This window comes from Lygodium microphyllum, chromosome 2 (genome assembly GCF_053477565.2).
Source record: "Lygodium microphyllum isolate KBCC chromosome 2, Lygodium_microphyllum_v1.1.10, whole genome shotgun sequence".
In the NCBI taxonomy this organism is placed as follows: Eukaryota; Viridiplantae; Streptophyta; class Polypodiopsida; order Schizaeales; family Lygodiaceae; genus Lygodium; species Lygodium microphyllum.
In genome coordinates, this window is record NC_141136.1 from 59,944,085 (window position 1) to 59,971,570 (window position 27,486).

The following is a 27,486-nucleotide window of genomic DNA, read 5'->3' on the forward strand; positions in this document are numbered from 1 at the left end:
CCGAAAACCGACCATTCTTGGAGCCTTATGTTCCTACTGTTTGCAGAAGAACCATACAGAGGATATTTGCTCTTTGAAAGAGATGCACAAACGAAGAGAGAAGGATGAAAATGCAAGATTCAACTTGCTAGAATCCAAAATGACAACACAAGATATTGGACCAAAGCCTAGAGATTTTGGTCCTATTTTTAGTCCAAGGAGGTTTCCCTCTCAAAGTTACAGAGGACGACAGTCAGAGATCAGAGGTGGAATGTTGTAGGTATGGAGAAAATGGTCATATCTCTCCAAATTATCCTAAGCCTAGACGATCTGTGGATTACAAGCCCTTATGCAGCCAATGCAAGGGTGAAGGCCACACTGCAAAGGATTGTCCAAGTCTAGCCCCTGTCAAGGCCAATGCTACTGATAGCCAACAGAAGGCACAAGAGCCTGCCTCCAATTTGGTAGAGTTGGAAGTTGCCGTTGTCACGTGTGCCAAGAAGAAGAAACTAGTTGTTCAAGAAGAGAACAACTCTCCTGCCAAAATTTTGAAGTTCAACCTATCAACAGAGGGACATAGCAGTACATGATAGAACAATGTAGTACATAGTACTATAATGCCATAGAGAGTTACAAAGATAGTCCCACAAACAGGACCAGAGGTCCAGGAGATAAATGATGCAGAAGCACCTTCGCAACAGAGGAAGTTCTGATGCTGCAATTGCTAGAAGAAAAAGGAAAGATGGAAATGGATGTAGCCCCATTCCCCAGCAGGCTAGAGAAGCTTGTGGATCCTATCAAAGATTATGACTTGGTCAAAAACCTAGACACCTTTAAACCTAACTTAACATTCCGACATGATGCTATCTCCCAACTACAGAAAGAAATTCAAAAGCATCTTGACAAGAAGACGTGGACTAAGGATTGTTCCTTCAACAATGACCAAGACCAATAAGGCCCCATAGCCTGTAAAGGAAGTAAATGTGGCTAATGCTTTCCTAGATCCTAAAACCCCAAAGATTAGCGCATGGATTGAAGGATGCTTTATTTCAAATGCATTGATTGATGGAGGTTCATTAGTAAACATAATGACGGATGTGACAATGAAGGACTTAGGGTTGCAAGGAATTCAACCTATACAGTGGCTTATTAGATTAGCAGATCAAAGCAGAATTAAACCGTTGGGCATCCTCCCATACATAAAAATAACCCTTGCACCCTGGCATACTCTCTCTGCACCATTAGTTGTGCACCCTGGCATACTCTCTCTGCACCATTCCTTTGTCGATTCCTAAACCGGGTGTGAGCTCTGGGTTTCCATCATTATTTCCTCGAGTGATGTTAGTAATGGGGCAAGTGACTGCTCTTTCATTCCATTTGAGTGATCATGAGTTGAGTGCAATATCCCTCGTCGTCGATGAATTTTCTGCGATTTCTTCAACCAACTACCTTTGCGGGTGCTGTTGCGTGGTCCTTGCTATGAAGGACGAAGGACCTGTGCTGTGAAGATACCTTGGTACCTCTTGTAGCCGACAACAATACAAGACGCAACCTCGATAGTTGATATTACTCCTCGGCAATATGGGCCAAGTTTTTCTAACTCTACACATTTTGTTTCTCAGTGACGGTCATGTCTTAAGTGTGGGGATGTTCTTGGTTGGTCTAATGTGTGGTACTAGGTCCTTGATGTTCGGTTTACCTTTCCTACAAAGGTTTTAAGTATGGGGACGCGTCCCTGCGCGTCTATGTTGCATACCTCCATAACTATACCCTGTTATAATCATGCATATATGCCATGACTTCATTTTACCCTGATGGGGTCCCTTCCTCACTCCTCCGTTCTATCTCACCCTGTCCTCGAAGCTGTTTCTTGACCATTTTCCTTTATCCTTTGTTTTGTGATTTTTCCATGTGAACATACCCTATGTTCATTGAGAATCACATCCAACCTTACAGTTGTGTTTTTCCCTTTGAATTTTCCATTTTTCCTTTTGACCAACCCTTGTTCCGATAGACGGTTCTAAAGTTATTAATTTTTGAAGCCATTCTTGTAAATTAGACGGTTTTCCATGTGAACACATTTTTATTACTTCAGAACACTGCTCTAATGTGCCATCCTTGTCCTACCCATTTCTCGTGACATTTTTTCTTTTTACACCATATCATTCCGATGCACGGTTCATCCGTTATTAATTTTTGCAAGTTTTTGGGCCCTTTTGATGCATATTTTTCACATTTTTTCATGTGAACATGCCCTATTTTCACCAGAATTCTAGTTTCATTTGACAGCCGTGACCGGCCAGCCTTTTCCCCATTTGTTCCTTTTTCCTCCACCCTCTTTTGACTGCTAGATTTTTTGTTATTAATTTTTCCGCGCATTTTCGGGTGTGTTTTTGTGTTTTTTCCATATGAACCCCTCCGATTTTCCCCCAACCAAAGTTTTGATACATTAGCCCTGTGAATCCCTTTCTTTCAAACATTTTCCTTTTTACTGTCCTCTATTTCTGTACACGATTCTTCCCGTATTAATTTCCAAGTCTATTTTTGGGTTTTTTTTCCATGTGAATGAGTCCTATCTTGATCGGAACTGTGTTTTACCATGATAGAGTTGTTGGATACATTATTATGCACATTTTTCATTCTTTCTGCACTTTGTTATGATGCGCGGATTTTCTAGTATTACTACACGTATGTGTTTTCGGGTCTATTTCTTGTGTTTTTTCCATGTGAACACTCTGATTTTGCCCCGGAACCAATGTCCCACTTTTCTATCATCTTCCTCTCTTCTCCTAGCACATTTTTCCTTTTTACGATTTTTTGATCCCATGTGCGGTTTGAGTTTTATTTATTTTTCTTCCTTTTTGTCGTGTGGCCACGATTCTCGTGTCGCGCGTGAACATGCATGTTTTTGGTTTCGTGTGCTTGATGATGCCTCTGTGGCCTCTGTGACTCGTGTCTCGCCCTCCCTGCCCCGTCTGATCCCGCTGATGCAAATTTTTTTACCCCCACCCTGCGCATGCGCGCGGGACGGGGGTGCGCTTTTTGTTTTTTAACAACAATAATAAATTTAAAATTTTAAAAAAAACAAACCCCACTACAACAACCAACATACAAATTTCAAAATTAATTTTAAAAATTATTTTTAAAAAACACACAAAACTAAAAACCAAAAACAACAACACAAACCAAACACCATCCAAATACTTTTTTTAAAAAATTAAAACATTTAAAAAAAATAAAAAAACAAACATATGCAACCGACCACCAAAAGACAAAGAAAACCCCGAAAAAAAACAAAAAAAAAACACATCACACAACACAAAAAAAAAAAACAAAACAAAACAAACACAAAAAAAAGAACAAAACAAAAGAAAACCAAAGAAGAAAAAAAAAACGAAATTCACCACAAAGAAAAACAACCACGAACCGCCTTACATGTTCGTCTTCTCTCCCTCCGCGTCGTTCGTGCTCCCCCTTCTCGTCATTTGTGTTTCCCCTTCTCATCACTACCTCCCCTCCCTTCTCCACAGTGCCGACTCTCTCCACCCGCCTTGGCCACCTTGCCCTCCTCCACCCTCTTCGCCCCCCACCTACTCCCTCCGCCCGCCTCGCCCTCCCCCACCCTTTTGGCCTCCCGCCTACACCTCCACCACCTCTACCCCCCTCGCCTCCCACCGCCGACGGCCTTCCTGTCACCACGCCACGCCATGCCGCCCCTCGTGGCCTCCCTCTTGCCATGCCACGCCACACTCTGCCTCGCCCTCCCTTCGCCATCGTCTCCCTCTCCTTCACTGTCCTCCTCCCCTCTTGCCCCCACCCTACCTACCCACCCATCCCTTTTCTTGGGCTCCCCCTTCCAACATTGGCCCCCCCTCCAACATTGGCCCCCCACCAACTTTGGCCCCCTAACCCCCGGTCACTCTAACCCTATCCCCCACCTAACCGCAGTCACTCTAACCCTACCCCCCACCTGGTCACTCTAACCCTATCCCCCACCTAACCGCAGTCACTCTAACCCTACCCCCCACCTAGTCCCCGATCACTCTAACCCTACCCCCCACCTAACCACAGTCACTCTAACCCTACCCCCCCACCTAACTACCGTCACTCTATCCCTACCCCCACCTAACCATAGTTACTTTCACCTACCCCCCACTAAATCCCCACCAAACCTAACCATAGTTACCCTTTCCCCCCCCACTAACCCCAGTTACTCCTCCCCTAGTCCCCCCTTCCCACCCACACCCCTCTCTACCCACTGACACACTCCCCTCTCCCTTCCCTGTTCCCCCACCGTGCGGCCTCTCTCGGTGGTGCGTTTGTGTACAGGTGTGGCCGTGCGGTGGTGTGTTGTAGTCAACCATTCACATGCAATCATTATCAATTGTTCACACGCAGCTCGGGTACCGACTTTTAATCTCAAAACCCGAAAAACACATGAAAATAAACATAAAACACAAAAAACTTTAAAAAGTTATTAAATTTCATTTAAAATCCAAATAAATTGCAGAAAAAATCCTCAAAAATTTCAAACATTGTTGAAATCATTTGCATTATTTTCTAAAGTGGGAATTCAAGAAAGTAAATTGCATAAAATTAAAAACTTTAAATTCTTTCAAAACTACATGCAAAATGAGCAAAATTCATTAAAAATTAGTAAAAATTCAAAAATATTTTCAAAAAAAATCCAAGAAAGTTTACAAATCCCCTTGCCCCTTTTGCCAATAACTTCTCAATTGAAAATCTTTCCATAAATGGCTAAAGTATTATTTGAAGCCAAAATCCTAAATTTAGTACCTTCCCTCATGAAAATTCATGTTAAATTCCAAAAATCAACTAAAAAATCATGGATAAATTCAAACACATTGTTGATACTTGTTGGATTGTTGAAATTCTACCCTTACACTTCACAACATATTCATGTGTCCTATATCCTGTTTTAATCATTATTAAAAAAAACAAAAAAGAAAAAAAAAAGAATAACAAACAAAACAAAACAATATAAAAAATACAAACACACCTAGATTATAATTTTAAAAAAAGAGAGAAAAAAATTAAAAATAAAAATAAAACAAAAATGCTAATGTGCTTTATTTTTTCTAGTCAGTGGTTTTTGCTTTTTTTTACTAGACTCTTTGCATTTGGGACTACTCAGTTCGCCTTCAGTTTCTTGCATACACACCCCTACCACGTATTTATTTTTTGAGATTTATTTATTTTGATCATCCCCTAACCATAGTAAATTGTTAAAATGAACTTTATTCACCAACTTTTTCACGCGCGCTCGCGCTTAACACACATTTTTCTAATAATTAAAAATCAACCCACCATTCACTTTGCATGCACTACGTGCGCTTCAGAGGCACCTTAATTTTTAATAAAAATGAACCAACCGTCACAAAAAAGCACGCGCTGACAAAAAAGCGCTCCACATCACCATTAATTTCTAATTAATGAATTTGCATTTAGAGACCCAGTCTGGGTATCGCAATCCGGGTTTTGTTTAAGCGCCGTTTCACCCTACATTGTTGGTCAAAGTTATGGTTAAACACAATATTAGTGAGTTTGGGAATCTCCCAATTTTTATTTTTTAAATACTAAAAAGGTGGCACTTAGATAGCATGCCCATAAGTTTCTCAAAACCATACGATGTGACCTATCATTGAAAAGCGCTTGAAAAATTGAATCTATTGAGCTATAGAGCACTCGATTTGGAATTATAGGGTTCAAGTTATGATAAATCCAAAGATTTGACCACATGTCCCAAACTTATGGGACATTTCCATATTCCCCAATATGGTGTTGTTAGGTCATGATTAGTTTTTTATGGTATTATGGTTTGTTTGTGTGATACGATTACGGGTGTGGTTTGTAGTTTTTCTTCTTTTTTTCCTGATACGCGGTCTTGGGTGCTTGTTTGTTGCATTGCATGAAGTTTTCGATCACATATGTATAGAGGTTATGCTGAAATTTTTCTAGGATGTGGGTTGTTTGGGGTGGTCAATTGGTTAGTTACGTCTATGTGTGTACTTCTTTTGATAGATTTCTTTTTTATCGCTATTTGGTTGTTTTGTGGGTATTCTTTGTGATTGTCTATGTTTGTGGTATGTGTGTTTTCCATCTGAATGGCGCCTCACACTCCTCCTCCTATCTAGTATGTCCCGCTGAGATCAATATGAATTATTATTCCCTATCGGCTTTTGAGCATATAGCGAAAGCAGGTCTTGCAACTTTCGTGGCTGCTTCACTCCCATTGATTCTAGACGATCCATCCCTATGTGATGAGTTTCTTGCATCATACAGTAAGAAATCAGGCCTGGTTCATGGTGCTTCCATGGTATTGACACCCCGAGGGTTAGGAAGGCTTTGTCTATTCCCTACAAAGGAGAATCCTTTGTTACAGCTAGACAATTATTCTCTAATGATGAGATTCTCAAGTTGTTACAGAAGAAGGCCAAAGAGGTTTTGGATGTTAAGAAGGTGATTAACACTTCAGGAGTGTCTTTTTCCATGATCATTGATCCTCTTTGGAAGTTAGTCTGCCAATTCCTCCAAGACAAGTTTATGCCTGCCAAAACACCATCCCACTATTTGTCCAAAGAGCTCTTCACAGCTTCCAGGATGGTGTTAAAAGGGGTTGCCATTGATTGGAGTACTTACCTGCTTACGAAGATGGACCAACATTTTGTCAAAGTGACTAGAGGGAATGTTACAAATGTCACTTATGGTTCATATTTATATGCTTTCTTGACATATTCAGGCCTTAAGAAGGGTGTGTTACCACATCCTCCATCTGATCCAATTCCTCCCCCTCCACCTTCAGAGGATTCAAAACCTATTGACATAGAGGATCTTCATTAGCGGAAGCGCTTGAAGCATGTGGCAGATAAAACTCCCTCAGTCATTCCTTCAGTAACAGTTTCTACTACTTCTGGCAGTGACCTTCCTGCCTACCTCACATGTAATAATTCATTCAGGGCACATCGCGAGGGTTCTTTGGAAATATCAGTTCCTTCATTGAACAGTTTAGTGTCAGGAGATGCCATTCCATTCCTTTGTAATGACATCCAGAGTTCTATTGAACTCTTAGTGACAGCTTGTGTTCAACAATATACTTCTTTCTATGAAGAATTGATGCAGTCCAAAGACTAGTTGCATAAGTCAACCACAGAGTTAACGTGTACTAAAGACACTCTTGCCGATCTGTTTAAGCAGATGGAGCAGTAGACACAAATGATTGAGACCTAGAGAGAAGAAATATCTTCTTTGAAGATTCAGTTAGCAAAAGCTCAGTCAGAGATCACTAGAGTTTCAGAAGATAAAGAGAAAATGTCCAAAAGAAGCTCAAGAGTTTCAAACTCTTTAAGATACAAAACTTTCAGCTTTGCAGACTGCTTATAATATAGTGGAATCACAAGCTTCCTAGATTAAGCAGTTGCAGGACCAATTGACATAGTCACAGTCCATTCCTCCAAGTCCCAATGTTCCTATGATTCCTTCTATATCTTAGCAGGACTTGGCAGTTCTCGAGAGACACATTGTGTCCGTTGTTTCAAGATAAAGTGGAAAGATTACAATCCAAGATGGATTTATTATGGTCTACATTTAAGCACTTTTAGAAGTATGTTCCTCCGGACCATTCCTTCTTTGTCAACTATCAGTTGCAGAAGTTGGCCTTCTATATGAAGCTTTCAACAATGGATCTCTCTCTTCCAGAGGATGGTTGGAGTGGGGCTTGGTCTTTTGATTTACTAACAGAAGTTGTCAGTATGGTCTTTGAAGATTCTGTGACGACGAATACCATGTTGCTGTCTTGCATGTATCTACAAGGTGATCTGTTGATTCCAGATGATGTAGATTTGGCTTGGTATGTGGGGGATGTGGTTTGACAAGGTGTCTTGTATGCCAACTATTTGGAGTTGAGAATAGATGACATGTCCCAATGCTATTCCTCTAAAGTGGCTACTTGCCCTGACACTTCATGGCATTCAATGATTGATTCTGTGGTCCTGAACCAATGTCAGGATACAGCTTCTACTTATGTGCAGAGCACTAACCAACTGAGGGTGGATCTCCTAGCTTATCTTTCCAAGAACCATCCATTTGATCCATTCTTCTTTGATGCCTACCATAGACGATCTGTTTTAGGTCCCTCTATTCCTAGCCTATTGTACTATCAACAAATGGCCCATCGCTATGATACTTATCTTTCCCTTTATCAATCCAACTCAGTAGCTATCTTACCTCTCCTTTTCCAACCTCAGGGTTTTCCTCAAATTCCCATATTTACCTATTGTTTTTTCATCGAAGATTGAGTTTTTTCCCCTTCTCTGCCATGCCCTTCTCCATCTATCCATATATCTTCTACTTTTCCTGCTTATCAATTGACATATTTCCTAACTAATTCACTTAAATTTTCAGCCACTCCTTCTTTAACTTATTCCTCCTTTTATGATTTTTCCTACCCATCTCTTCATCCTCTTTTACTTGTTCCACTTCCATCTCATGCCACTTCTATTTCTTAACCCCCTCAGTTGGTTAGTGGGTACGAAGGATTTGATCAACAGATTCGAAGAAGAAGAGGATGGAGCTCAACTAATTCTCTCACAAGACCACAAATTAACTGGCCATTAATTCCACGAGACTTGACAACTACTAGTTAAGCATACCAGAATTACCTCCATTTTTCTCACCAATATTCACAATCTCTAGATCCTTCAGTGAGATTGACAGCTCATTTTGCTTGGTATCTAGCATATATGCATAGGCATTCCCATAACGATCAAAAGGCCATTCCAAAGCTTTTTATAAATCTCAATGTGAACATTGATTCCCAACAATTGGATATCCTATATTTTGATGCTCTATGTCTACCTAGCAGATACCTTGTTTTGCTAGAAAGGATGTGCTGGCTTCAATTCTTTCAAAATCCTCCCAAGACATTTGTGGATGAGTCATTCTCCGGATTGTTTTCGAAACCACCAAGCCTTGAAAAGGGATCACCTTCATTGATGCCTTTGCAATGTATTTTGGATGATTCTTAATTATATGTATCTCTTTTTGGAGGTGTCATTCAGATAGTTATGTTAGTATTTGTGTGTGTGTTGTAATAATCTTATGTGATGAGTTCATGTTGGTTGAATAATTTATTCAAGAGCTCTTTTCAACTATTGATGGTGGATGGCAAGCCTATGATGGAAAGATGAAGAAGAACCTCATATATCCTTTACAAATTCGTTATGACTTTCAATTGTTTATTAGATGAGTTAATGAATAACAAAGTTTTCCTTTAGAAGTATTTTTCTAGAGATACAGGTGATAAGTTGGGATCATGGTTTGGAGTGATTGTTGAAGATACTAAAGAAGATTAAAATTGAGCTCTTTAATGAACTTATATTCTTCTTTTCCTTAGGTTGTGACGACACTTCTTTTCTAAGTGTGGGGATATGTTAAGAGTGGAAAAAGACTTATTTTTTAATCGATTTTTGTTATTTTTGAGGTCTGAATGATTGATTTTTTATGGATTTAGAGTGATGTATGCTTGTTAATGGAAGTGTTTGAAAGTGTTTTGGATGATATTGGTTATGTTTTGGAAGCTCATGATGATTTTTACTGGAGATATGAAGCTCTGTGATGTTCTGATAGGTTTTGTTAAGGTTCTGATTGGTTTTGTATAGCTTATGTTTTGTTATGATTTTCTTCTATATGAAGTATGGATTGATGTGACTGATGAAGGTTGAAATATTTTGTAAGCTTATTTAATAGTTTTTAATAGTTTGGAATGGTTTTAGTATGAGTTATAAGGATCTACTATACTCTGATGACCTTCTGTAACCCTCTCTAAACCTTTTGTAGAGCCTCTATCTCTGCTCTGTATCTGCTCTCGTCCCGTTCTGTACTATTATGTAGATCTTCTATAAGTGTTCTGTAGAGTGTATGTGTGACTTTGGGAAAGTTTTCTAACTTTTGGAAAGTATGAATCTAAGTTCAAAAGAGCTAAAACAAATGGAAGAAGTAGCGTGCTGAAGACTGAAGAGAAGAGTGAGTGACAGTGATAGTAGTGAGCTATGAAGAGACACTGTAGTGGCGCTGGTGCCTCTTCACATTAGACATACCTCTTGGGAGATGCATCCACGATCTAAGAAGGATTATTGAGATTCATTATAGAGAATTTTAGTGAGGAGATGATGTACTATTGAGAAAGAGAGAGAGAGAGAGAGCTAGAGATAGTCAGTTCTATCAAAATAGTGTAACTATATATGAGAGATTGAGAGAGAGAACTATGAAGATATTAAAGATGAATACTATGTGATTGATTTCCATTACAAAATGGTGTATTCTTTTGTGCTCTTTTTTCTATTGAAGGATTCTATGAAGATGTTGAAGATTATGGTTGATTCTATCAAATCCATGGGATATCTACTATGATACTGCGTGAAGAATTATTGTTTTCTTTATTTTGGTTATCAAAAGAATGAAACAAAAGCTTGTTGATGTTACAAGATAGATTTTCTTGCATTAGAATATCCTTTTCCTTGGTGTTCCTCTTGGGGCTCCATCCATGCTGCTCGATTAAGTTGCATCCTCCCTCAAGCACTCTAGTAGCTCTACGATCCAAGGTGCAAGCTCAAGCAAGCTCAATCCTCAAGCTCCAAGCTCCATGCTTCATTACCACATACGAGACAAGAGAAGAAAAGAGAAGAGAAGAAAAGAAGAAGAGAGAAGAAGATGGAGAACTTCTCCACCATGGTCCCTCACCCTCACACACTCAGTCCCTCACTCCCTCATGCTCCCTCTCTCAAGCACAAGCTCAAGCAAGCAAGCAACAAGAAGAAAAAGAAGAAGAAGAGGAGGAGGAGGAGGATGAGGAGAGCTAGTTTTGGCCATACACAAGAATGAGCTTTTTCATTCACATTTTTCCTTTTATACAAAACCCTAACTCTAATCTCCTTTGGGCACCCATCCCTTTTTTAGATACTTGACCATTTTAGCCTAGATTCTCTTTTCCTATTCCCTTCCTATTTGCATTATACCTTCACCCATGCCCATCTACTTTTACAAATTGCATAGGAGGGAGTGTGGCACTCTTTTATAAGGATTTAGAGTGAACTTTTATATTTAAAATGCGTATTTCCTCTTTTGTTCTTTCCCTAAAATTTTAAGTTTTTCCTTGCACTTTTGGCCTTTTTCCCTTCAACATCATATTAGGGAATATGGAAATTTTTTATAAGTTTGGGACACGTGGTCAAATCTTTGGATTTGCCTTAACTTGTACACTATAATTCCAAATTGAGAGCTCTATAGCTTAATAGAATCCATTTTTTGAGAAACTTATGGGCATGTTATATGGGTGCCACCTTTTTAGTATTCAAAAAATGGGAATTGGAAGATTCCCAAACTCACTAATATTGTGTGAGTCCTATTTCTTCAATCGAGGGCCGTCTTTTTTCTCTTTGCCCTACGTCTTTTTAATTTTGTTTTTGCTTTCTTTGCATTGGGATTAACACTACCACTTGTCCAAAATGCCCATGCAAGAGTGAAGAATGTCTTTAGAGGTTGAAGAGAGGCATTTAGTGCATTCAACCTACAAGAGAGAGGGAGGAGATGCTATAGGAGCTAAATGCACTAAACACCTCTCTCCAATCTCTTAAGACATTTTTTAACCTACAAAAGAGAGAGGGAAGAGAAGGGCTGCAAGATGAGAGAGGGAGGAGACAGTTAATCTATACACATGCTTGTTTCTCAACCATATTTTTAAAATCCTAAATGTGAGGAAAAACCTCAATTTTCTTCTTCATAAAGTACTTGTATAATCTTTAATAAAGGTTACATAATATTTACATCCAACCATTGATGGATTATTCGTAGGACCCTGTAATACATTTGAATGTACAACATAAAGTTAATGGTTGCTTACATCGAGCCATTGATGGATTATTTGTAGCACCTCATACATTTGAATATATAACATCAAGTAAATGAGTGCTTATATGTTTATCATGAGGAACCCTAAACCTTTTTTATTTTCCAAATTGACATGCTTAGACAAGTTCTAAGAGCCCTAATACACTTTATGTGAAGGGTATCGTTCATAGGAAGAATGTGCTTATCCTAATAGACACCAGCAATATGCATAGTTTTGTGAATAAGTCACTTGTGGAAATGTTGCATTATTATTCCACTTATTTATAGTAGGCTATAAGAGTATAGATAGTTAATGGTGAAGAGGATATCAACACTCAAATGTGTCCACAAGTTCCCATACAATCGACTTAAAATTATGAAGAAAAGGTGAACCTAATTACTTTGGAAATGGAACCAATGGATGTGGTACGTTGGTGTAATTGGCTGCTGATCTGCGGGAAGAGTGCTACAAATTTCTTGCAATTGTACATGGATTTTTCCATTGATGGGCAACCTATTCATCTACAAGGAATCTCTTGTAAATTTATTTTTACCTTATCACTATAAAGCAACTCAAGAAGGAGTATAAGAAGCACTCTCAAATTTTTATTTTACACCTAAATAAAGAGATTGAGAATTAGTCCAAGAACTTAGCAGAGCATTTGGCTTTGAAAGATCTAGTTGAGAAGTACATGGATTTGTTTGAAGTGCTTGCTTCATTATCTCACAAGAGAGTAATGGATCACCCTATAGATTTGGAATCACATTCTAAGCCAGTCAATAAGATACCCTACATATTGTCTAAATGTGGGCATAAAAAAGTGGCCAATAAAATGAAGAAGCTTCTACAGATGGGGTTTATTGAGCCTTATTATTCATTGTATGCTTCTCTAGTCTTGTTAGTGAAGAAGAAAGATGGATTCTTCAGGATATGTATTGATTATTTGGATCTAAACTAGATCATAAGAATAGGTATCCAATTCCTAGAGTAGATGACTTACTTGACGAGCTCAAGGAGGCTACATTATTTATATTGAGTTCAGGAAACTCAACCAATTTCCATGTCTCATTTTCAACTAGGGCTGCATACTCCTCATCTATGGCAGCACACTAGTTATCATCTGTAATTGCATCATCAAAATTTGTAGGTTCTTTGTAACCTATCATACTAGCCATATATGCATAATGGTGGGCTAAATAACCAGTTCATGTAAACCTGTCAACTGTTTTTTTGACTCTCTTAGATCTCCGTAATTGTGGCTCACTCTGAGCTTGCCTCTCATGAGGCGGTACATAACGACTCTGTCTTGCTCTAGGTGTCATAATAGATGGAATGCCTAGCTCACTATCCAAACTGTCATTGTTAGATGACTCATAACATGCTGCAAGTGGACTTGTCACATCCTCAAGTATCTTTTCTTTTCTCTTATCCAATCTCCCCCTCACTGACATATCCGTGTCAGTGGACATAGGAGTACGACTCCGCAAGCGTCCTGACCAAGGACTTACTGTAGGTGACCTATCACCTATAGGACCACTCATAGATGTACTCACTGTAGGTGTATTTTCAACATTACTAGTGCTGGTGGTTGATCCATCAATAGCCAGTGTAATAGGATTACCATACCACGATGCTAGTTCATTAAAAACATCTCTGCTAATCAATGTCTCATGTGTAGACAGTACATAACACTTGTAAGCTTTCCAATCTTGTGCATAACCAAGGAATACACTCTTGACAACTTTAGGATCCAATTTCTTCCTCTTTTCATCAGAAACATGCACATATGAAATGTTTCCAAATACCTTCAAGTGTGAAATATCAAGTTGTTGAATGCTAAAATGACTAGATTTTTTGACTGATTTTTTGTTGTTTTTGAAGTCTAAATGGTTGATTTTGATGGATTTTGCGTGATGATTAGTTGTTTTGGAAATTTTTGAGAGTGATTTGGATGATATTGATTATGTTTTGGAAGCTCATGATAATTCTTAGTAGAAATATGAAGCTCTGTGATGTTCTGGTAGGTTCTGTTGAGGTTCTGATTGGTTCTGATACCTTCTATTTAGCTTTTATTTTGTTCTGATTTTCTTTTTTATGAAGTATGGATTGATGATTGATGAAGGTTGAGGTATTTTGAAAGCTTATTGAATATTTTTAAATAGTTTGGGATGGTTTTAGTATGAGTTATGAGATTCTAATATTCTTTGTTGACCTTCTGTAACCCTCTATAAACCATTGTAGAGCCTCTATCTCTACTTTGTCTCTATTCTGTTTCTATTCAGTTTTGTTCTATCGATCTTCTGTAGGTGTTCTGTGGAATGAGGGTGTGACTTTGGGAAAGTTTTCTAACTTTTGGAAAGGATGAATCTAAGTTCAAGAGAGCTAAAACAAATGGAAGAAGCAGCTGCTGAAGATTGAAGAGTAGACTAAAGTGACAAAGACAGAAGTGAGCTATGAAGAGATACCGTACTGGCTTTGGCGCCCTTTCATACCTCCCATGCCTCTTGGGAGGTACATCCACAATCTAAGAATGATTATTATGAGTGATTATTGAGTATTTTAGTAAGGATATGATGTACTTTTGATTGATTGAGAGAGAGAGAGAGAGAGAGAGTCAAAGATAGTTAATTCTATCAAAACAATGTATCTATCAATGAGAGATTGAGAGAGAAAACTATGTCGACAATGAAGATGAATACTATGTGATTATTTCCATTCAAAAGTGGTGTGTTCTTTTGTGTTTCTTGTTCTATTGATGGATTTTGTGAAGATGTTGAAGATTATGGTTGATTCTATTGAATCCGTGGAATATATCTACTATGATAATGCGTGAAGATTTGTTCTTTTCCTTGTTATGGTTCTCAAAAGAATGAAATAAAAGCTTGCTGATGTTACAAGATAGATTTTCTTGCAATAGAAATCCATTTTCATTGGTGTTCCTCTTGGGGCTCCATGTTTTTGGTCCACGTGGGATGCTTTGTGTTCTGACGTCCAATCAGCAACCCACTGGAAGTTGGTAGACAGAGTGCTCTTTACAACACACACTATTGAAACCATTAGAAGTTAGCATTATTATAATGATGGCACAACAAAGATCCTAAGAAGAATGAGTTTTGATACTTTCAAAGTGGAATATCTCCCCCTCTCTAGTGGTTTGAAAGATGAATTCAGAGATGTTGAAAAGAAGGAAGTAGAAGAGATGTTGGCAAGAGAATCCTCCAAGGACCGAAGCCCCTCTCTAATTCTATTCTATTGAGTATAGACCAACTGGTTGGAGACAACGCCCTGATGAATGATGCAATCAATAGGCAAGCACTAGAACGAGTCCAGAGGTACGTGAGAAGAGAGAAGGCAAGAATCAAGGTTAAGAACGAGCTTGCAGCAGAAGCCTCCTTTGACGCCATAAAAGCACTTTTTACAGAAGTCCCTATTGCGACTCAAGGTCCCCTTCCTAGTGATATTTGTCCTAGAAATATTGATGACGGGCTAATAAATGTAGTCCCATTGCCAATTTTTAAGGGAGAGTACAATGAAGACCTCGATCTTCATGTAGCAGAGTTTATGGTAGCATGTGTGGCTAACAATGCCTGAACCCCTGAGCATTGGTTAGCAATATTCCTTGCCACTTTCAAGGGTGTGGAGTTTCAATGGTATGAGAGACAAGCAGTAAGAACTTTTGGCACATGGGATGACCTGAAGCTGGCCTTCCTCACTAAATTCATGCGTGAAGGTTTTGAAAAGCGGATGCGAGAGGAGTTCATGAACCTAAGTCAGTCCTTTGGAGAAAGAGTAGAAGCTTATGTCTTGCGAATGAAATACATCCTGAAGAGATGGACTAACCATCATTTGGATGAAGGCATCTAGAAAGGAGTGGAAGGTGCAAGATTGTATGGCGAAGTTGAAGCAAAGTTGTCAATGACTCTAGGGAGAGGAGTCTTACCTCCTCCCATGCCAGGAATGGTATACCTAACCAAATGTAGTCCCAGGGACAGTTCCCTTCCCCTATTCCAAGATGCAAACAATGCTACAATACAATGCACCTAATCCATAGTGGCCGCAAACAACAATGTCTCAAATGATGGTTCAACCACAACAATAGTGGCCTCAAACAGTTCCTCCAATGGTGACTCAACAACAGTGGAACCCTACCAATTGGAATCAACAACCACAAGTCTCAACATGAGCTCTGAATTAGAACCAGAACAGAGGACCTTCTGGATTAGCCCAACCAGTGTATACAGTAATAACAGAATCTTCTCAAAACCCTACTATAAGTACTCTAGGAGGTGAAAATATAAAGGAATACTTATCCAACTCAATCGTAAGTATCAAGAAAAAGCTTATGGATGTGATTACAGAGTAGCTACAGACGCTGAAGGTGAATACCACTAATATATCCACTCTTGCGGGAGGTGGGAGAGATGTGAAGCATTCTAATACATGGTGCGGAAAGTGCCATCAAACGGGACATTTAGACACTGAATGTACTCAAAAACCAACCATTCCTTGAGCCTTCTATTCATACTATTTGAGGAAGAACCATACATATGATATCTGCTCTTTGAAAGAGATGCATAACGAAGATAGAAAGATGAAAACACAAGATTCAACTTGCTAGAATCCAAAATGACAACGCAGGACATTGGAACAAAGTCTAGGGAGTTTGGTTCTAATTTCAGTCCAAGGAGGTTTCTCTCTCAAAGCTACAGAGAACAATAATCTGGCGGCGCGGTCAGATGTGGAGAAAAGGGTCATATCTCACCGAATTGTCCAAACCCTAGAAGATCTGTGGATTACAAGCCCTAATGCAGTCGATGCAAAGGAGAAGGCTATACTGCAAAAGATTGTCCAAGTCCAGCCCTATCAAATCTACTTCTGATACGCAATAGAAGATCCAAGAACCTACTTCCAATTTGGTGGAATTGGAAGTGGCTGCAATAACGTGAGCAAAGAAGGGAGAACCCGTACTTCCAAAAGAGAATGTTCCTTCTGCCAAGACTGTGAAGTTTAACATTCCTTGAGAAAAACAGAATGATGCAATGCAAAATAAGGAAGTACAGAGCACTACAGAGCCACAAAGAGCTACAATGACAGTTGCGCAGAGGTCCAAGAAATGGAGGATGCAGAAGACAGGACCAGAGGTCCAAGAAATGGAGGATGCAAAAGTCCTTCCTCATGAAAACAAAGCACATATGTTGGCGCTCCTAGAAGAAAAAGGGATGATAAAACTAGGTGTGGCCCCATTTCTTACTCAATTGGAAAAGCCTGTGGATCCTATCAAAGAGTATGATCTGGTCAAAGACGTAGATACCTTTAAACCAAACCTAACATTTTGACAATTATTGATGCTATCTCCTAGTTGCTGAAAAAGATTCAAAAGTATATTGAAAAGAAGACGCGAACTAAGGATTGCACTCCCAACAATAACAAAATCCAACAGAATCTCAGAACCTGTGAGAAGGAAGTGGATGTGGCTAATTCCTTCCTAGATCTTAGAACCCCAGAGATTAGTGTATGGATAGAAGGATGATTTATTTTAGATGCATTGATTGATGGAGGCTCATCAGTAAACATAATGACAGATGTTGCAAGGAATTCAGCCTACATAGTGGCTTATCAGATTGGTAGACCAAAGCAAAATTAAATCGTTGGGCATTCTCCCATACGTAAAAACAACCCTTGCAGGAAGAGACTATTGACTGACATATTTGGTGGTCAAACCAAATTCTTATGGGACCTCATACCCTCTGTTGTTGGGAAGACCTTGGCTTTTTGAAGCAAGAGCCAAGATGGATTGGTTCAAAGGAATCCTAACCCTAGGCAGAGGACCCAATAAAGTGGTGTTGAAATTGTATGGATCGCAAAAAGGCAATGGATCCACATCCATTGAAGTCACAAGAGACTCCTCCAATGAAGTGACAGATGGTACATCAAGAGAAAAAGAGGCTGTTAAACAGATCTTTCCAACTACCGAGAGAAGAAAAGTCTTTGTCCATGGGAGAATACCTCCTGCCTCAACTCGAATTGACTTCTCAAATCACCTTTGATAATGAGATAGAAGCATGGATGTACTATTCTCCCTATTACATGGCAGTTGCAGAGTCAGAGACCGAGTCAAAAGCAGAGATAGAAGTAGAGGCAGAGCCATAGATAGAGGTAGAAGTAGAAGTAGACACAGAGACGGAGGACCTATTTTTCTCCTACAAAGCTTCTACAGAAGTAGAGATAGAGTCTCCAAAGAAAGAGGATGAAAATGATGAGGAAGAAAAAAAAGTAGGCTATGGAATTGCAGATGAAGAAGTTTCTCTGATAGCGAACAATCTTGTTGATATCCCTATAGAGACCTTGGAGGCCGAAGATCTCGGGGTGTTGGATGGAATGACCATGGGTCCATTTGGGTTGACCAATATTAAGTTTACTAGTGGCTCCTGCCACCCTGACCATTCATTCTGGAGAAAAGATGATGATGATGATGCCCCTTGTCAACAGAAGCTAGATCCATCAGAGCCATGGGTTATAGAAGGTCTGTGCTATGTGACATTCCTAGACACATCCTTTGAAGATGAATCCCCAAGTCCAGAAGAAATCACCACTCACATAGAAACAAACAAAGCTTTGATACCGTTCCAGCAATCTCAACAGAAAAATGAGTCATCTGTTTAAAAGGAGGACACTGGTTCTAGTGGAACATCAGACGATGGCACTACTCCCTTGAAGGAGTCAGACCTCTATCCAAAATCAATTCGTGGGACATTTATCCATGAAGTGGAAGATAAAAGACAAATGATATTCCTAAATACTGACGGCACTAAACGTCACCTAAAAGTGGGTCTCAATCTTCCAGAAGAAAAACTAGTGGTCCTACGAGACCTACTAAAGGAGAACTTGTACGTGTTTGCTTGGTTGTACAAAGACCTAAAGGGGATTGACCCTACAGTTTGTCAACACCACATTGATTTAGAGCCAGATGCCAAACTTGTGAGGTAAAGAAAAAGGCGTGTGAATCCTAATTATTTAGCTCTGGTAAAGGCTGAATTATTGAAGCTTCTTAAAGCCAAGTTCATTTATCCAGTGGCTAATAGTGAATGGGTTTTGCCCATTGTGGTTGTACCTAAGAAGAACGGGAAACTTTGAGTATGTGTGGACTTTCAAAAGCTGAACTCCAAGACAAAGGATCATTTCCCTATCCCTTTCATAGAACAACTGTTGGACATAGTGGCAGGCCATGAGCTCTATTCCCTCTTGGATGGATTTAGCGGATATAATCAAGTCCAAATCGCAGAAGAGGACCAATCCAAAACAACCTTCACAACAGAATGGGGAACCTATGCTTATAGAGTGATGTCATTTGGGCTCTGTAATGCTCCTATCACTTTCTAATGAGTAATGATGGCTACCTTCCAAAACCATGTGCATGATTTCATTGTGGTATATCTCGATGATTTCTGTGTCTATAGCCTAATTTGTGAGCATTGGGAACACCTAGAGCAATGTTTTGACTAAATTCGAGAGTATGGAATCTCTCTCAACCCCGACAAACGTGCCTTTGGCGTCTCATCAAGAGTTGTTCTAGGCCACATTGTCTTTGCACAAGGGATTGCAACACACCGACGAAGATTGAGAATATTTCCGCCTTGATAGCACCAACAAACCTTAAGCAATTGAGAAAATTTCTTGGCCATGTGGGCTACTACATAAGATTTATTGCACATTTTGCAACTAAGGCAGCCCCTTTACATAAGCATTTAAGGAAAGATGCGGATTCTCTTTGGAGTGATGATTGCAAAGAAACCTTTAATACCCTAAAATAGTGCCTCATCAGAGCACCCATCCTGCAACCTCCTGATTGGACAAAGGAGTTCCATGTGCACACAAATGCATCAGTTGAAGGGCTCGGTGTTGTCTTATGTCAAATGACCCCTCTAAATTAGATCAACCAATCTATTATGCAAGTCAGAAAGTAACTGATCACGAGCAGAACTACATAGTGACATAGCTTGAGTGCTTAGCAATGGTGTTTGCATTGGAGAAGTTTCGACACTATCTACTGTCAACACATTGCAAGTTCTACGTGGATCATGAAGCCCTGTCCTTCCTGATAAAAAAATAAGATGTTGAAGGACGAATGATGATATGGTTTCTCCTGTTCCAAGAGTTTGATTTTAAAGTGGTCATTAAGCCCGGCCATTCCGATGTCTTAGCCGATCATCTTTTACGGACCCCTCAAACTATAGAAGAGGAACATGATGATCGAGACCTTCCTAATGCTTCCTTTTTTCTAGTCGAAACAGCTACTCCTTGGTATGCAGACATAGCCAACCTCCTAGCAACTCAACAATATCCTCCTGGCATCTCAAGCCATGAGAACAAGAAGCTTCTGTTGGAATCAACCCTCTACACCTTGCTAGGCGGTGCACAGTACAAGAAAGGCAAAGATGAAGTGTTGCGAAGATGTGTTGCAAGAGACAAAATCAACATAGTACTAAAAGCATGCCATGACAAACCATGTGGTGGACACTTTGTAGGAGAAGAAACAGTCAGAAAGGCTTTGCTCACAGGATACTAGTGTGGCCAACCCTCCACAAGGATGTCTATGACTACTACAAGAGATGCGATGCTTGTCAACGAATGGGGAAACCCACCAAAACAAGTGCCATGCCACTGCAACCTATCCTTCCCCTAAATCCATTCAAGAAGTGGGGGATTGATTTTATGGGTCCCATTGATCCACCTACCAGACACAAGCAGAACATATACATCCTCGTATGTACGGATTATATCACAAAGTGGTGTGAAGCTAAAGCTCTGAAGCGGCATGATGGTAACAGCGTAGCCCTGTTCATGTACGAGAATATTATGACCCATTTTGGCAGTCCCCTCGAGCTAGTAAGTGATAGAGGTACTCATTTTCTCAACAAGATCATGGAAGAGTTGACAAAACTGTATAAGATCCACCATCGCAAGTCCACCTCCTATTACCCCCCAGAGCTAACAGCCAAGTTGAAGTCACCAATCGCATCCTATGCTTGGTCTTGACAAGGACTATTTTTACACATCGTCGCAATTGGGATGATTGACTTACAGAGGCCCTTTGGGCATATAGAACCTCTTATAATGCAGCTACATGACAAACTCCTTTCCAATTGGTGTATGGCACAGAAGCCGTCTTCCCTATTGAGCTGGAGTTTCCCTCTTTGCGCATGGCAGTTAAAGAACACCTTAGAGATGATGAGTCCCTCCAACATCCCCCTGCTGCATTTGGAATGTTTGGATGAGATTCGGGGGATGGCCTTACAGTGCATGGAAACCACTCAAGCACAATGCAAGGCTTATCATGACAGCTTCATCAAGCACAAGGAATTCCAAGAAGGTGATATTGTCCTAGCCTATGATTTGCAATTTGGGAAGTTTCCTAGCAAGCTAAAACAACGTTGGATGGGTCCCTATAAGGTACTTTCCGTTCATCCTAATGCCTCTATCCAAGTGCAGGCCGTTGATGCCTCTGATGATCCCTTTCTTATCAATGTCTATCACCTGAAGAAGTACTTCCCTCCTTGGGAATCCTAACAAGCATAGTAGATGCACCCTTTCCCTTGTGGACATTGCACTGTCCTTCTCCCTATGTTTTTGATGGCCCTTATGATCTTCTTCATGAGGCGATCTCGTTTTGCTAGCCCCTCCTAGACACCTCCCATCCTTACTATGTTCTCCTCTTGTCTGATCCAACAGTGGTAATGTGGATGGTCTTGCCACATGGACGTAGTTTCGAAGCCGCCTCCATTGGCACACTGTGTCATGTGCCTCTTTGCCAAGCATCTAATGGTCTTCTAGCACATGACATATCTATATTCGATACACAGTTCTGATTTGTTGCCTACCTCTGTGGGTATACCGTTTCATCAACAGATGAAGCGATCTTCATCAACAATCCCCTGAGTGATGTGAGTTTCCATCCTAACCGGATGGGGATGTGAGTATGGTTTGCCCTCTGTATCTATTAGTGATGACTGTGAGACAGAGGGTGGGGTGAGTGACCAGTCCTTTCCTGTCAATTCAATTGAGAGGTGTGATGTGTGAATGGAGTTTTGCATGCATGAGTTGGGCCTCTCAATGCACAAAGCATGATCTGTTTTTGTGCACTACACTGTAAGGCTCCCTGGCCTTTCTTCTTGCACCGTATGCTAGTAGAGGGTGGGATGCACAGTTGCACCATCAATTGCGCATAAGGCATATAACCTTTGCACAAGTGAATGTGAGGATTACATCAATGGGTTTCAGCATGGGTTCCTCTCTGTATCTTTCAACAAAGCATGAGATAGAGGGTGGGCTGAGTGTGACTGGTGTTTCTTCTCAATCAATTCCGAGAGGTGATGTTGAGGGACATTACAAAAATTGGAGTCAGGTTCCCTATGCACACATGGGACGGGTCTCTGCCATCATCACAGGACACATCATCTTATTCTATGCATTGCACTACAAGGATCCTTGGTCTTCTTGCTTGCACCTATGCCCGATGGGTGGAACACACGAATGCAATATCAATTGTGTACACTAGCATACTCCCTCCCAATCAGTTTCCCCTTGTTCAGTTCTATACCAGCCGCGAGCTATGGGATTTCATGCTTATTCATTGAGTGTTGTGTGTCATGGGGTGAGTGACTATTCTATTATCCTCTTGAGTGCTAGTGAGCTAAGAGTTCTATTCTTCGTCATCGGCACTTGAATCGACGGACTTTATTGACAAAACTACCTCCCTAGGTTGTGCTGTTGCATGGTCCCTGCCATATTGAACATGTTCTGTGGTGCGCCCTGGTCCCTCCTGCCACCCGACGACGGCTTCAACCTTCTTGCATCAACAACGACAGTTCCCTTCAACCATATACGAAATGGGCCAAGTGTTCCTAACCCTACCTTTCTGCTTGCAAGTGTAGGTTATGTCTTAAGTGTGGGGACGCCAGCGTCCAGTTGGTTGACTAGTCCACGGTTGTGTTAATTAATCTACCCTAACCGATAAGGTATTAAGGATTGGAACGCGTCCCTGCGCGCCTGCTGTGCATAGCCCCTGCATATCTCATTATCCAATCATGTGTGTCTACCACTTACTATTTTTATCCTGATGGGGTCCCTTCCTCACCCACCCATCCTCATACTCCCTGTCCTCGAGGCCGTTTCCCTTGTGGTTACTTTTATTGCGTATTTTTTCCCTTTTATATGTGACTGTACCCTACGTTCACAAAACTCCTAATCTAACCTTAGCCTTGTTCGTCCCTTTGAATGACACACTTTTTCTTTATACATCCCCCTGTTCTAGCTTACCGTTTTTGCGTTATTAATTTTTGAAGCTTTTCCTGCACAATTGGTTGTATTTCCATGCGAATGCTTTCTTATCATTTCAAAATAGTGATTTGACATGCCAGCCCTCTCCTATGCATTCCCTTGGATATTTTTTCTTTTATTTTCCCGTTATTCTGACGTAAGATTTGTCTGTAATTAATTTTTGTGCGGTTTCGTGTCTTTTTCGTGAGTATTTTTGACATTTTTCCATGTGAACCTGCCCTATTCTCCTTAGAATTCAATTATGACTGGATAGCCTTGTCCGGCTACCTTTTTTGCACAATTCTTCTTTTTCTTCTACCCTATTTTTCCCTTTATATTTTTTGTTATTAATTTTTATTAATGTTTTCGAGCTCCATTTTCTTGTTTTTTCCATGTGAATGCCTCCTAACCCCCTCCGAACTAAGATTTTATGTCTGCAAATTGTGTCCTGATATTTTTTCTTTTTAATATCTTCCATTCTGGTGCACGGATCATTCCGTATTAATTTCGAAATCCCATTTCGGATACGATTTTTGGGTTTTTTTCCATGAGAACGGGGTTTCTCTTGATTGGCACTGTGTTTTGATGTGATAGGCTTCTTGGGAACATTTTTGTGCACATTTTTTCTTCTTTCCTCACTTCATTCTAACTAACGTATTTTTTTATATTAATTCACATCTGCGTTTTTGGGTTCGATTTTTACCTTTTTTGCATACGAACCCCTCCTTATTCCCCTGGATATGCGTTTTATTGTGCTCTCCCTACAAATCCCCTTCTCACGGACATTTTTTATTTTTATTGCCCTTCGTTTCGGTGCCCAAATCTTTTTATATTCATTTTTGTGTCCCATTTCGGGGGTCACTTTTTGGTTTTTTCTTGGTGAGTGGGTCTTATCTTTGTCACAACTATGTTGTGACATGATAGGCCTGTTAGGCATGATTTTTCCCACATTTTTTCTTTTTCTCATGTTTCATTTCGGCAGACATATTTTTTGATATCAATTGGTGTATGCGTTTTCGGGCCCCTTTTTTGCGTTCTTCCCATGTGAACGTCCTGCCGAGCTCTCGGACACCCTGTTGCTCTTTATTGTTGTATTCCCCTCAACTTCAGGCACCATTCTCCTTTTTACCACATTGTGTTTTGGCTCACGGTTTGCATGTTATTAAATTTTCTTTGTTTTGTTGTGTCCTCACGTGCCTTGCTTCACATGTGAATGCGTGAGTTTTTACTTTTACGTGCCTCGCGATGCCCCCATGGCGTCTGTTAGAAAGGTGTGGGATCTAGAGCATGGTAGATGCGGAAGCTATGGAGGTTGAAATAGGAAGAAGAAACTCATGAGTGCATTGACCTTGACAAAGACGAATTGTCACACAAGTGAATTAGGTTCCAAGATTGAGACTTGGACTCTTAAACACAATCTTGTGTATGGGCAGTGACATTGACACTTTACTAGAAAGAAAAGAGTACTATCATTGCATTAAAAAGAGAGTGAAAGTACAATGCTTTATAGGAATTGAGTGGTGGTACTTTCTCCTACTGTGCATATGGAATTCTGGTTCTGAGCCCTCATTGCTCCTCACAAAGGGACTGAAGTAGGTGTGATTGCAAATATCTCAACACCCCTCCTCAATCACAACCAAATGTACAAAGTGTGTAGAGGCTTTAGTGAAAGCAACACCTGCAAAGTGTGGGCACACCATAAACATGGCAAAACATGAGAGGCTGTCGCAGAAAAGACTAAGTGTGGGTACCACAAACATGATGGACATCTAGAGGCTGTAGCAGGGGCCTCACAAAGTGTACAAAGGTTGTAGTACAAGTATAACTGAGGATTTTACAAGTTTATGTTTGAGGCATTAGGGCTAGGAAATACAAAACTAAAAAAGTCTATCTGAATAGAAGGACTGATGAGGTTTGTCCTTCTCCTGGTGGTCTTCTTCATTTTCTTCTTTTGCTCCATTTTCTTCTTCTTCTTTGACTGCAACTAGATAGACCTTTTGGGACCTCTTTCCGGCATTGCAGAACTTCTCGGTGTGTCCGGTCCTTTTGCAGAAGTCACAAAAGAGCTGATCCTTCTTGCCTTTGTACCTGTTGCCAACATATAATGCATGCTCATCTCTAGAGGTACTTGGTTCTTCCTATTAATTCTGATGTCTTATATGTATCTACAAGGTGATCTATTAATTCTAGATGATGTAGATTTGGCTTGGTATGTAGGGGATGTGGTCTTACAAGCTATCTTTTATGTCAACCATTTGGATTTGAGGATAGATGAAATGTTCCAGTGCTATTCTTCTAAAGTGGCTTCTTGCCGTGACACTTTATGGCATTCAATGATTGATTCTGTAGTTGTGAACCAATTGAGGGTGGATCTTTTAGCTTATCTTTCCAAAAACCATCCATTTGATTCATCCTTCTTTGATGCCTACCATTGATGATATGTTTTAGGTCTCTCTATTCCTAGCTTATTTTATTATCAATAAATGGCCCATCGCTATGATGCTTTATTTTTTCTTTATCAATCCAACTCAGCAGCCATCTTACCTCTTCTTTTCCAACCTCAGGGTGCTCCTCAAATTCCAATCTTTACCTATTGTTCTTTCATCGAAGATCGATTCTTTTCTCCTTCTCCGCCTTGTCCTTCCCCATCTATCCATATAATTCCTAATTTTCTTTCTTATCAATTAACACCTTTCTTAACTGATTCGCCTAAATTTTTAGCTAATCCTTCTTTAGCTTATTCCTGATTTTATGATTTTGTCTACCCATCTCTTCATCCTCTTTTACTCATTCCTCTTCCATCTCCTACAACTTCTATTTTTTAACCCCCTTAATTGGTTAGCGGGTATGAAGGATTTGATCAGTAGATTCCAAGAAGAAGAGGATGGAGCTCAACTAATTCTCTTACAGGACCACAAAGAATTGGCCATTAAATCCAAGGGATTGGACAACTACTAGTTAAGCGTACCAAAATTATCTCCATTTTTCCCAACAATATTCACAATCTCCAGATCCTTTAGTGAGATTGACAGTCCATTTTGCTTGGTACCTAGAATATATGCATAGGTATTCCCATAATGATCAAAAGGCAATGCGAATGTGAACATTGATTCCCAACAATTGGATGCCCTATATTTTCATGCCCTTTGTCTACCTAGCAGATACCTTGTCTTGCTAGAAAAGATGTGATGCCTTCAATTCTTTCCGACTCCTCCAAAATCTTTTGTAGATGGATTCTTATCCATGGATTGTTTTCGTAATCATCAAGCTTTCAAGAGGAATCATCTTCATTGATACCCTTGGCTGTATCTTTTATGCTTCTTAATGCTATAACTCTCTTTTAAAGGTGCCATTCAGATGGTTGTTTTGTATTTGTGTTGTATTAATTTTTATGTGATGCGTTCGTGCTGGTTGAATAATGGATTTCTTTGAGAACTCTCTTTTTGACTACTATTGACATTGATGGTGATGGTGGATGGAAAGCCTATGATGCAAAACTGAGGAACCTCTCATATCCTTCATGAATTTGTTATGATTTTCTATTATTTATATGATGTGTTAATGCATAATGGCATTTTCCTTTCGTTGTATTCTTTCTTAGATACAAGTGACAAAGTTGGGGTCATGGTGGGGTGATTATTGAAGAGAAAAGATCGAATTGAGCTCTTTATTGAACTTATATTCTTCTAAGTGTGGGAAGGACACTTCCTTTCTAAGTGTGGTGAGGACGCTTCCTTTCTAAGTGTGGGGATATGTTGAATGCTAAAATGACTAGATTTTTTGACTGATTTTTTATTATTTTTGAAGTTTGAATGGTTGATTTTGATAGATTTTGAGTGATGATTAGTTATTTTGAAAATGTTTGAGAGTGTTTTGGATGATATTGATTATGTTTTGGAAGCTCATGATGATTCTCAGTAAAAATATGAAGCTCTGTGATGTTCTGGCAGGTTTTGTTGAGGTTCTGATTAGTTCTGATACCTTTTGTTTAGCTTTTGTTTTGTTCTGAGTTTCTTCTGTATGAAGTATGGATTGATGGTTGATGAAGGTTGAGGTCTTTTGAAAGCTTATTGAATAGTTTTTGATAGTTTGGGATGGTTTTAGTATGAGTTATAAGATTTTTATGTTCTCTGTTGACCTTCTGTAACCCTTTGTAAACCTTCTGTAGAGCCTTTGTCTTTGCTCTGCTATCTCTGTTCTATTTCTTGTTTTGTTCTATTTTGTAGATCTTTTGTAGGTGTTCTGTGGAATGAGGGTGTGACTTTGGGAAAGTTTTCTAACTTTTG